Genomic DNA, 11,113 nt, shown 5'->3' with positions numbered 1-11,113 from the left:
TTATATTTTTAACCCTGGTGTAGCAAGCCATGGGGCGAGTATTCTTAAAGACAGGGAGCGACTTGTCAGTCTTGACAATAGGCCACAGGGCGGTGGAAGATCTTTGTACAATCGGGCTGGATGTGCAGTAACGCTACTTCCAGGGGATAGTGTCTCTTTTTACACGAGTAGTAGGTTGAAGCAATGTGGATCTAGGCATATTAAGAACTTCAGACTGGGTAGTCTTGAGTTGAGAAATGTCGTAGCCTCTTTGCACAAACCGGTCGACAATTTTATTGGTGCTATTAATCGCTGATGACTTGGAACTGGAGATTCTGGTTACACGCATAAGTTGCGATTTGGGTAGCCCACGCTTCAACCCCCTCGGGTGGTGGCTAGATGACAGCAATAGCGTGTTACGGTCAGTCGGTTTGGTAAAAACGTCAGTGGTAATGGTGGAAGATTCAATGCTGACTAAAACGTCCAAAAAGCTAATGGACTGAGTCTGGACATTGATAGTGTACTTAATCGGGGAGGGACCTGAGTTGATGTTCTGAATGTGGTCGGTGAGTATACAGACGGGACCAGTCCATAACAGGAATAAGTCGTCGATGAAGCGGACGTACATTTTTATGTGTTGATTAATTTGTTGGTTGTGAAGAAATTTCTCATTTTCTTCATAAAACATAAAAATGTTGGCCAGGCTGGGCGCTACCGGGCTCCCCATCGCGCAGCCACTTGTCTGTTGATAAAACCCCCCGTTAAAGAAAAAATAATTGCGCTCCAGGGTTAAGGTCAGAAGTTGGATAAATAGGTTGTGGTCCAGACCCTGTACTTTGTTAGCCTTTAGGAAAGCAGCGACAGCAGCTACTCCAGATTGTTGAGGGATTGCAGTGTACAGGCTACTGACATCCAGGGTGACCAGTACTGTATTGTCAGGTAACGGGTCAAGGGATTGTAGTTTCAGCAGAAATGCTGTGGTATCCTTGATGAAAGACGGTTGGTTGTGGATGTAAGGTTGGAGAATGGCGTCCAGAAGTTTAGATACAGGTTGATAAAGTGAATTGTTTGCAGAAATGATTGGACGACCAGGCGGGTTATTGAGGTTCTTATGGATTTTGGGAACAGAATAGATGAGTGGGATGACAGGATATTTCTGAGTAAGAGCTTGAGCCATTTTTTTGTCAAGGATTCCAGTCAGTGTCGCCTCTTGTAGTAACAAGTCCAGTTCACGTTTATATTGAGCCGTAGGATCGGCTTGAAGTTGAACGTATGTTGAAGTGTCGGCTAACTGTGTATACAGTTCTTTTTTGTAATCATCCAGGTCTTGGATAACAATTGCGCCTCCTTTATCCGTAGGGCGAATAATTATGTGCCGGTAGGATGACAACTGTTTTAATGCTAATTGCTCTGCCCGAGATAGGTTTGATGTACATGGGGTGCGGCAGCATTGTACTTAGTAACTGCTGCATCAACAAGCCTGGTAAATGTGGGTATTGATTTGTTGCTCGACACAGGATCAAATGAAGATTTTATACGTGATCTGATGAACTGGTCAATGGGTGATGGTTCCCAGGTGGGCTGGTCCTGATGCTGGAAGTGCTCCTTCAGACGGAGGTTTCTGGCAAATCTGTATTTGTCGATTTCCCACTGGATGTCGCTGTGTGTACTGGTGGGGATAAATGATAATCCTTTGTTGAGGACAGCGGTTTCGGCTGGGGTCAATATATGTTTAGAGAGATTGTAAATCAACTCCTCATGAGGGCACGCAGCTCGCACGATCCTTTGGTTTTGGTGGGCGCGACGGGTGGATTGGCCTAAAGGGACATCATTGGTCATAGATGGATCATCGGAGTCACGAATATGAAAATCACTGTCCGAATTGGACGTGCGGGTTTCTCGCACTTGTTGTTCCCGTCGGCGACGGTAGGGTTGGCCGCCGCGATTATAGTTGGATTGTCGAGTATCGAAACGTCGACCTGTATGACCATGTAACCTTATTTGCTATTTTATACCTATAAAACCCGTTGAACCAAGTCCTCTGGAGTGACACTTATTCTACCTCTTCTACTACTTTGGAAGTTGGCACCCGGGGCAGCTGCTAATGGAATCTTGAGTGCCGGTTCATTCTGCTTGTTGTACCCAGGATTGGGTGCACCACCCTATCCGCCCGGAACAAGGCACCAGTCGTATATTCCTGTCTACCACCCGCTGGCTACCATGACTGCACAGTCCTCTGACGGATGCCGCACTATGCCCAAAACCAAGGGCGTACTACACAGCTTCAACGATGCTGAAGCTCAAAGGATACTGTTTGACACATCTGAGGAGGTGACTACTGAAACTTCATTGGAAGATATTGCCCATCAACTCTTCCAATTAAAGAAGCGTGAGACCGATTATCACCAACATGGTACCTCCTTGTCCAATTATTTCAGACAACAATTAATCCCGAGGGGTTTTCGGGTACGAAACACCCCCACCATTGGTCGCTTTAACCCTGAATTCTGTGTGAAATGGGTGGGGGTACTAAATAAATGCAGCAACGATTTGATGCTTTTGGTCATCGAGGAATCGGCTAGGGAGCTCGAAGTAGTGCGTCAAAAAATCAGTACGCTGGAAACTGCTCATGAAGTGCCCCTCATTCGATCCTCCAACCCTGACTGGGCTGCCCAACTCGACTCCAAAATCGACGTATACAGAAAAGATCTTATCAAATTCAAATCCAATAAATTTGAAACAGTCAAACGGGATTATGAAGACAATCATGTCTATAGGTGGCTGATGGGGGGCGATACTCGACAATCCAACTATAATCGCGGCGGGTTTCTCGCACTTGTTGTTCCCGTCGGCGACGGTAGGGTTGGCCGCCGCGATTATAGTTGTATTGTCGAGTATCGAAACGTCGACCTGTATGACCATGTAACCTTATTTGCTATTTTATACCTATAAAACCCGTTGAACCAAGTCCTCTGGAGTGACACTTATTCTACCTCTTCTACTACTTTGGAAGTTGGCACCCGGGGCAGCTGCTAATGGAATCTTGAGTGCCGGTTCATTCTGCTTGTTGTACCCAGGATTGGGTGCACCACCCTATCCGCCCGGAACAAGGCACCAGTCGTATATTCCTGTCTACCACCCGCTGGCTACCATGACTGCACAGTCCTCTGACGGATGCCGCACTATGCCCAAAACCAAGGGCGTACTACACAGCTTCAACGATGCTGAAGCTCAAAGGATACTGTTTGACACATCTGAGGAGGTGACTACTGAAACTTCATTGGAAGATATTGCCCATCAACTCTTCCAATTAAAGAAGCGTGAGACCGATTATCACCAACATGGTACCTCCTTGTCCAATTATTTCAGACAACAATTAATCCCGAGGGGTTTTCGGGTACGAAACACCCCCACCATTGGTCGCTTTAACCCTGAATTCTGTGTGAAATGGGTGGGGGTACTAAATAAATGCAGCAACGATTTGATGCTTTTGGTCATCGAGGAATCGGCTAGGGAGCTCGAAGTAGTGCGTCAAAAAATCAGTACGCTGGAAACTGCTCATGAAGTGCCCCTCATTCGATCCTCCAACCCTGACTGGGCTGCCCAACTCGACTCCAAAATCGACGTATACAGAAAAGATCTTATCAAATTCAAATCCAATAAATTTGAAACAGTCAAACGGGATTATGAAGACAATCATGTCTATAGGTGGCTGATGGGGGGCGATACTCGACAATCCAACTATAATCGCGGCGGCCAACCCTCCCATCGCCAACGGGAACAACAAGTGCAAGAAACCCGCACGTCCAATTCGGACAGTGATTTTCATATTCGTGACTCCGATGATCCATCTATGACCAATGATGTCCCTTTAGGCCAATCCCAGCCACAAGGGCGCCGAGGAAGAGGTTTACCACCCGTCGCGCCCACCAAAACCAAATGATCGCGCGAGCTGCTTGCGCTCATGAGGAGTTGATTTACAATCTCTCTAAACATATATTGACCCCAGCCGAAACCGCTGTCCTCAACAAAGGATTATCATTTATCCCCACCAGTACACACAGCGACATCCAGTGGGAAATCGACAAATACAGATTTGCCAGAAACCTCCGTCTGAAGGAGCACTTCCAGCATCAGGACCAGCCCACCTGGAAACCATCACCCATTGACCAGTTCATCAGATCACGTATAAAATCTTCATTTGATCCTGTGTCGAGCAACAAATCAATACCCACATTCACCAGTCTTGTTGATGCAGCAGTTACTAAGTACAATGCTGCCGCACCCCATGTACATCATAACCTATCTCGGGCAGAGCAATTAGCATTAAAACAGTTGTCATCCTACCGGCACATAATTATTCGCCCTGCGGATAAAGGAGGCGCAATTGTTATCCAAGACCTGGATGATTACAAAAAAGAACTGTATACACAGTTAGCCGACACTTCAACATACGTTCAACTTCAAGCCGATCCTACGGCCCAATATATACATGAACTGGACTTGTTACTACAAGAGGCGACACTGACTGGAATCCTTGACAAAAAATTGGCTCAAGCTCTTACTCAGAAATATCCTGTCATCCCACTCATCTATTCTGTTCCCAAAATCCATAAGAACCTCAATAACCCGCCTGGTCGTCCAATCATTTCTGCAAACAATTCACTTTATCAACCTGTATCTAAACTTCTGGACACCATTCTCCAACCTTACATCCACAACCAACCGTCTTTCATCAAGGATACCACAGCATTTCTGCTGAAACTACAATCCCTTGACCCGTTACCTGACAATACAGTACTGGTCACCCTGGATGTCAGTAGCCTGTACACTGCAATCCCTCAACAATCTGGAGTAGCTGCTGTCGCTGCTTTCCTAAAGGCTAACAAAGTACAGGGTCTGGACCACAACCTATTTATCCAACTTCTGACCTTAACCCTGGAGCGCAATTATTTTTTCTTTAACGGGGGGTTTTATCAACAGACAAGTGGCTGCGCGATGGGGAGCCCGGTAGCGCCCAGCCTGGCCAACATTTTTATGTTTTATGAAGAAAATGAGAAATTTCTTCACAACCAACAAATTAATCAACACATAAAAATGTATGTCCGCTTCATCGACGACTTATTCCTGTTATGGACTGGTCCCGTCTGTATACTCACCGACCACATTCAGAACATCAACTCAGGTCCCTCCCCGATTAAGTACACTATCAATGTCCAAACTCAGTCCATTAGCTTTTTGGACGTTTTAGTCAGCATTGAATCTTCCACCATTACCACTGACGTTTTTACCAAACCGACTGACCGTAACACGCTATTGCTGTCATCTAGCCACCACCCGAGGGGGTTGAAGCGTGGGCTACCCAAATCGCAACTTATGCGTGTAACCAGAATCTCCAGTTCCAAGTCATCAGCGATTAATAGCACCAATAAAATTGTCGACCGGTTTGTGCAAAGAGGCTACGACATTTCTCAACTCAAGACTACCCAGTCTGAAGTTCTTTATATGCCTAGATCCACATTGCTTCAACCTACTACTCGTGCAAAAAGAGACACTATCCCCTGGAAGCAACGTTACTGCACATCCAGCCCGATTGTGCAAAGAGCTACCACCGCCCTGTGGCCTATTGTCAAGACTGACAAGTCGCTCCCTGTCTTTAAGAATACTCGCCCCATGGCTTGCTACACCAGGGGTAAAAATATAAAAGACCAAGTCATGCATGCCGACATCACAGGCTTCGACACCATCACTCGATCCACATTTCTACAAAAACAACCTGGTTGCTACAGGTGTCTAAAGTGTACCACCTGCCGTAATATGGTGGTCTGTAAATCTTTTCAGCACCCCCATTCTGACTACCAGTTCCAGATACGCCATGTCCTCACATGCTTGACAACTCATGTAATTTATCTCTTATACTGCCCATGTCGGCTCTTCTATGTCTGCAAAACTATCAGAACTATCCGTGATCGTATGGCACTTCATCGTTCAGCGATTAACGCCGCCATCTCTGCAAAAAAAGCCGATCAGCCCGTAGCCAGGCACTTCTTGGAAGCTGGCCACACAGTTACCGATATCAAGTTTATTCTGATCGACCACGTCCCGGTGCTTCCCAGAGGGGGTGATCGTGATGGTTTACTCCTGAGAATGGAGTCCAGATGGATACATAAATTGCAAACTGTGAAACCCAAAGGCCTTAATGACCGGTTGAACTGGGGACTGTTCATCTAGTATTGTCATCTAGGTTCCTTTTAGCCACGTCGACACAGTGATGTCCACCCTTTTGCCCGCTTCATGTTTCCCATCCGTGTCGCCTTGAACTGTGGACACTACCAGGCACCCAGCCATTTCATCCCCCCATTTGTGTCTCCCATCTCCTTTGACTCACACAGCGCCGAGTTACGCTGATTGCAGTGTGTAGTTATTTATTTATTATGTATCACATTGCGGCCAAGGCATCCTGGCTCTGCCTTTCTCACTCATGGTCCCGGCTCATGGGATTCTGGACGGGTTGCCGGGGACGTATCCTATCACGCAGCATTGCTATGCTGTGTTGTTGGACTGACTTCAGCAATGAGCGCCCCTCCCCTGTCAGAGGATGAGACGCACTTTGCACCCGGCTCCCGTCCAGTCCACACGTAGCCGGTAAGTATATGCTTGTTTGCTTATATATGTTGGTCCCGCCGCCGTGCGGGCTTATTGTATCCTGTTACTTGCTGTAGTTACATGCCGTCTTGACAACGATACATGTTGGTATCGAAACATCGACCTGTATGACCATGTAACCTTATTTGCTATTTTATACCTATAAAACCCGTTGAACCAAGTCCTCTGGAGTGACACTTATTCTACCTCTTCTACTACTTTGGAAGTTGGCACCCGGGGCAGCTGCTATTGGAATCTTGAGTGCCGGTTCATTCTGCTTGTTATATATTTATATGTATATCCCAATACTTCTCCCATGCTTATATGCTACTATTCCCAATATTGACAAGTTGAATATAATACAATTATATGTAACACAATTCAGGCTGCTTCACCACAAAGTTTCATGAGGGCTACGAAACAGTACCCACAAATTGGTTCCTAACAGTGGTATAATGCCCAGAGTATATTAAATGTCCACAAGTTCCATAATGATCCAAATAATGAATAAAGTGATGATTTTCCAATATTTTTTTTTATTCGTCTCTTTAACAGTAGTGTGAAAAAAACCAATGCGTTTCTTCTTACACAGACTTCATCAGGGGAACATTTTACAGTCTTTCCAGTGTATCACAAGTCTTGTGATCCATTGAATAATTCAATAGTATTAGACAATAGGTCCTTTACCCTCAGATCTGTTTAAGGTATGATCTGTTTAACGTGTGATCTCCACCTTAACGGTGTTCCTGAGACCAAGCAAGTAGAAAATTTAGAAGAGTAATGAAATCAGGCACTCCATAGTGCATTTAAAAGTTATAGAAAACATTTATTTGGGTGTACAAACAACAAGCAGGGATAGGGTAGCGACCACAATACATACAGCATGAACGGGGTGCAGGGCACCAGAGATACGGAGCCGGTATACACTCAGTGCTCCTTCCTTGTAGTGATGTCGCTAGGCCACGCCCCAATGCGTTTCATCATTGACATGGTCAGAGGGCTGGCCTAGCGACAGTCAGTTGCCTCTGTTATTCTTCCTCCTGCTCCAAACCCGTTTGGACACAGTTGGAGTCAATAAGTAAATTATTAGCACCCGTGTGCTCTCAATCATTTTTATGCAAAATATCACATTTAAGATATACATAATGGTCTATCAGAACAACAAAGAGTGGATATATAGCGCTAGTAACTTGATCCAGCAAGTAAAAAGCCTATATCAAAGGCTATAATATCACCAAGTCTTGCATCGCGATAGACAGATAGTCTTGTGGGCTCAGGCACTCCAGCAACCCCCCCCCCACGGGGTATGGTGCTCCCGTGCCTTCCTAAGGGACCAACGTCCAAACATGTATCAAAGGAAAAAGAGAGGTGGCACTTGTGCAAACAATAATCAAGTGTATTGAAGAAACATATGCATCTACGTTTCGAGGAATGCAATCCTGATTAAGGGGATTGCATTCCCCGAAACGTAGATGCATATATTTTTTCAATACACTTGATTATTGTTTGCACAAGTCTCCAAGTGCCGCCTCTCTTTTTCTTTGTATATATATATATATATATATATATATATATATGATAAACAGTGGTCAGCACTCCCATATACAAAGTATATTGTGCCCGGGACGTGGTCGATCAGAATAAACTTGATATCGGTAACTTCATGAGGGCTACGAAACAGTACCCACAAATTGGTTCCTAACAGTGGTATAATGCCCAGAGTATATTAAATGTCCACAAGTTCCATAATGATCCAAATAATGAATAAAGTGATGATTTTCCAATATTTTTTTTTATTCGTCTCTTTAACAGTAGTGTGAAAAAAACCAATGCGTTTCTTCTTACACAGACTTCATCAGGGGAACATTTTACAGTCTTTCCAGTGTATCACAAGTCTTGTGATCCATTGAATAATTCAATAGTATTAGACAATAGGTCCTTTACCCTCAGATCTGTTTAAGGTATGATCTGTTTAACGTGTGATCTCCACCTTAACGGTGTTCCTGAGACCAAGCAAGTAGAACATTTAGAAGAGTAATGAAATCAGGCACTCCATAGTGCATTTAAAAGTTATAGAAAACATTTATTTGGGTGTACAAACAACAAGCAGGGATAGGGTAGCGACCACAATACATACAGCATGAACGGGGTGCAGGGCACCAGAGATACGGAGCCGGTATACACTCAGTGCTCCTTCCTTGTAGTGATGTCGCTAGGCCACGCCCCAATGCGTTTCATCATTGACATGGTCAGAGGGCTGGCCTAGCGACAGTCAGTTGCCTCTGTTATTCTTCCTCCTGCTCCAAACCCGTTTGGACACAGTTGGAGTCAATAAGTAAATTATTAGCACCCGTGTGCTCTCAATCATTTTTATGCAAAATATCACATTTAAGATATACATAATGGTCTATCAGAACAACAAAGAGTGGATATATAGCGCTAGTAACTTGGTCCAGCAAGTAAAAAGCCTATATCAAAGGCTATAATATCACCAAGTCTTGCATCGCGATAGACAGATAGTCTTGTGGGCTCAGGCACTCCAGCAACCCCCCCCCCCCACGGGGTATGGTGCTCCCGTGCCTTCCTAAGGGACCAACGTCCAAACATGTATCAAAGGAAAAAGAGAGGTGGCACTTGTGCAAACAATAATCAAGTGTATTGAAGAAACATATGCATCTACGTTTCGAGGAATGCAATCCTGATTAAGGGGATTGCATTCCCCGAAACGTAGATGCATATATTTTTTCAATACACTTGATTATTGTTTGCACAAGTCTCCAAGTGCCGCCTCTCTTTTTCTTTGTATATATATATATATATATATATATATATATATATATATATATATATATATATATGATAAACAGTGGTCAGCACTCCCATATACAAAGTATATTGTGCTCCGGTGCCCTCAAAAGGACATGTGCAGTCCTATACAAATAGAGCGGAAGCGGCACTCAGTCAAATAAACACAAGGAAGCAGGTAATGTGATCAGAAGTCCATGAGTGGACGAAACGCGTCGGGGCCACCCTCTAATCCTCATTGCCATTGAGCCCAGAGATTACTGCTCTACCTCCTGGTTTCCAAACCAAGGAAAAGGACTTCCACTTTCTTTGCAAGAAACTACTTTTTATCACGTATCCAGCACTACGTACTTACTCTAGCTCTGAGAGAACAATATATGCATACTCCTCTCTGACATACGTTGTTTTATGGTGTTTATCATCTCCCACTTGCTCCCCGCTGGTTTTTTTCTTTTTTCATTTTTCCCTTCCCCCAACCCCCATCCCCCCCCGGATACACCGGAAATTGTCATAACTTTTTATGTGCAAAGCTATTTTTATCTGTATTTTATAAATTTATCGTATATTATTTTATTCTTGGTGCAATAAATCTATATATATTTTTTATGTGCATTTCTGGATATACGTTTAAATTCTTCCTAGAAGAAAGTACTATAATATTATAAGGCGCCTAGATTCTCTCTATACTAATGTTCATTCTAGCACCCGCCATATTTGAAAACCCATGCAGTTCCTCTTCCCTGCCTGGGGTGTCGCTGTCTGCTGTGGTGTTTCTAGCACAGGTCCGGTTTGCATATCAGTGCTGATATACAGACCAGTGCTAGAAACACCACAGCAGACAGTGACACCCCAGGCAGGGAAGAGGAACTGCATGGGTTTTCAAATATGGCGGGTGCTAGAATGAACATTATATACTCTCCATTCAAAATTCATCTGATTGACCAAGCCGATTTCCAGAGAATTGGCTTGCCACCCTATAGATTTGTCAGTTATTTTCTGAGAATCTTAAAGGTTTCCATTGATAATCCTTTGTGTATAGAGTAATTCAATGCGCCAGTGTCCCAGAGCATTTCTTCGACATAAATATATATATATTTATTTATACAGGCACTTGTAGCTCACTCACGGGACCTCTCACTGCTCCAGGAGCACGATGTCAATTCCGGAACCCAGCACCGCAGCGTCTTTGAGCAAGAGCAGCTACACAGCTAGATCTCCAGTGGCACACAGTGCATCACAAAAGCCACGCCCCTACGCGCTTCGTCATAGGACTTAGTCAGTGGGGACCACAATTGGTCTTATTTTGGTCACATTCTCTCATGTACCCTGTTTTAACTAAGATTCCATAGCTTATGTTAACCATTTCCCTAGATGATTAGTGACAGGTGTGTTGGTAACTGCTCACATATAAAAGCATAGTGTGCTGTGAGCTTTAGACCAGATAGCATGCCTGGAATCAAACATTGATGTGATAGCTATGTGTATTGTAGCTATTTTCAGCGATAGTGTTAGGACCTGCAGAAAAGTGGGGTCCCGTGAAGGGGGCTGCAGGCTTAAATGCACTGATCAATTCATTAACCAAATCTTCACTATCTATTATCGGTTAATTTAGTGTGTGCAGAGCGCCTACAATGTCTGTTTAAACAATGTGGTCACAAGCCATAGGGCACCCCAAAACTAGGAA

This window comes from Crinia signifera, chromosome 6, assembly GCF_055691185.1.
Source record: "Crinia signifera chromosome 6, ASM5569118v1, whole genome shotgun sequence".
Lineage (NCBI taxonomy): Eukaryota > Metazoa > Chordata > Amphibia > Anura > Myobatrachidae > Crinia > Crinia signifera.
The sequence above is the reverse complement of the archived record's forward strand: the minus strand, read 5'-3'. Positions refer to the sequence as shown.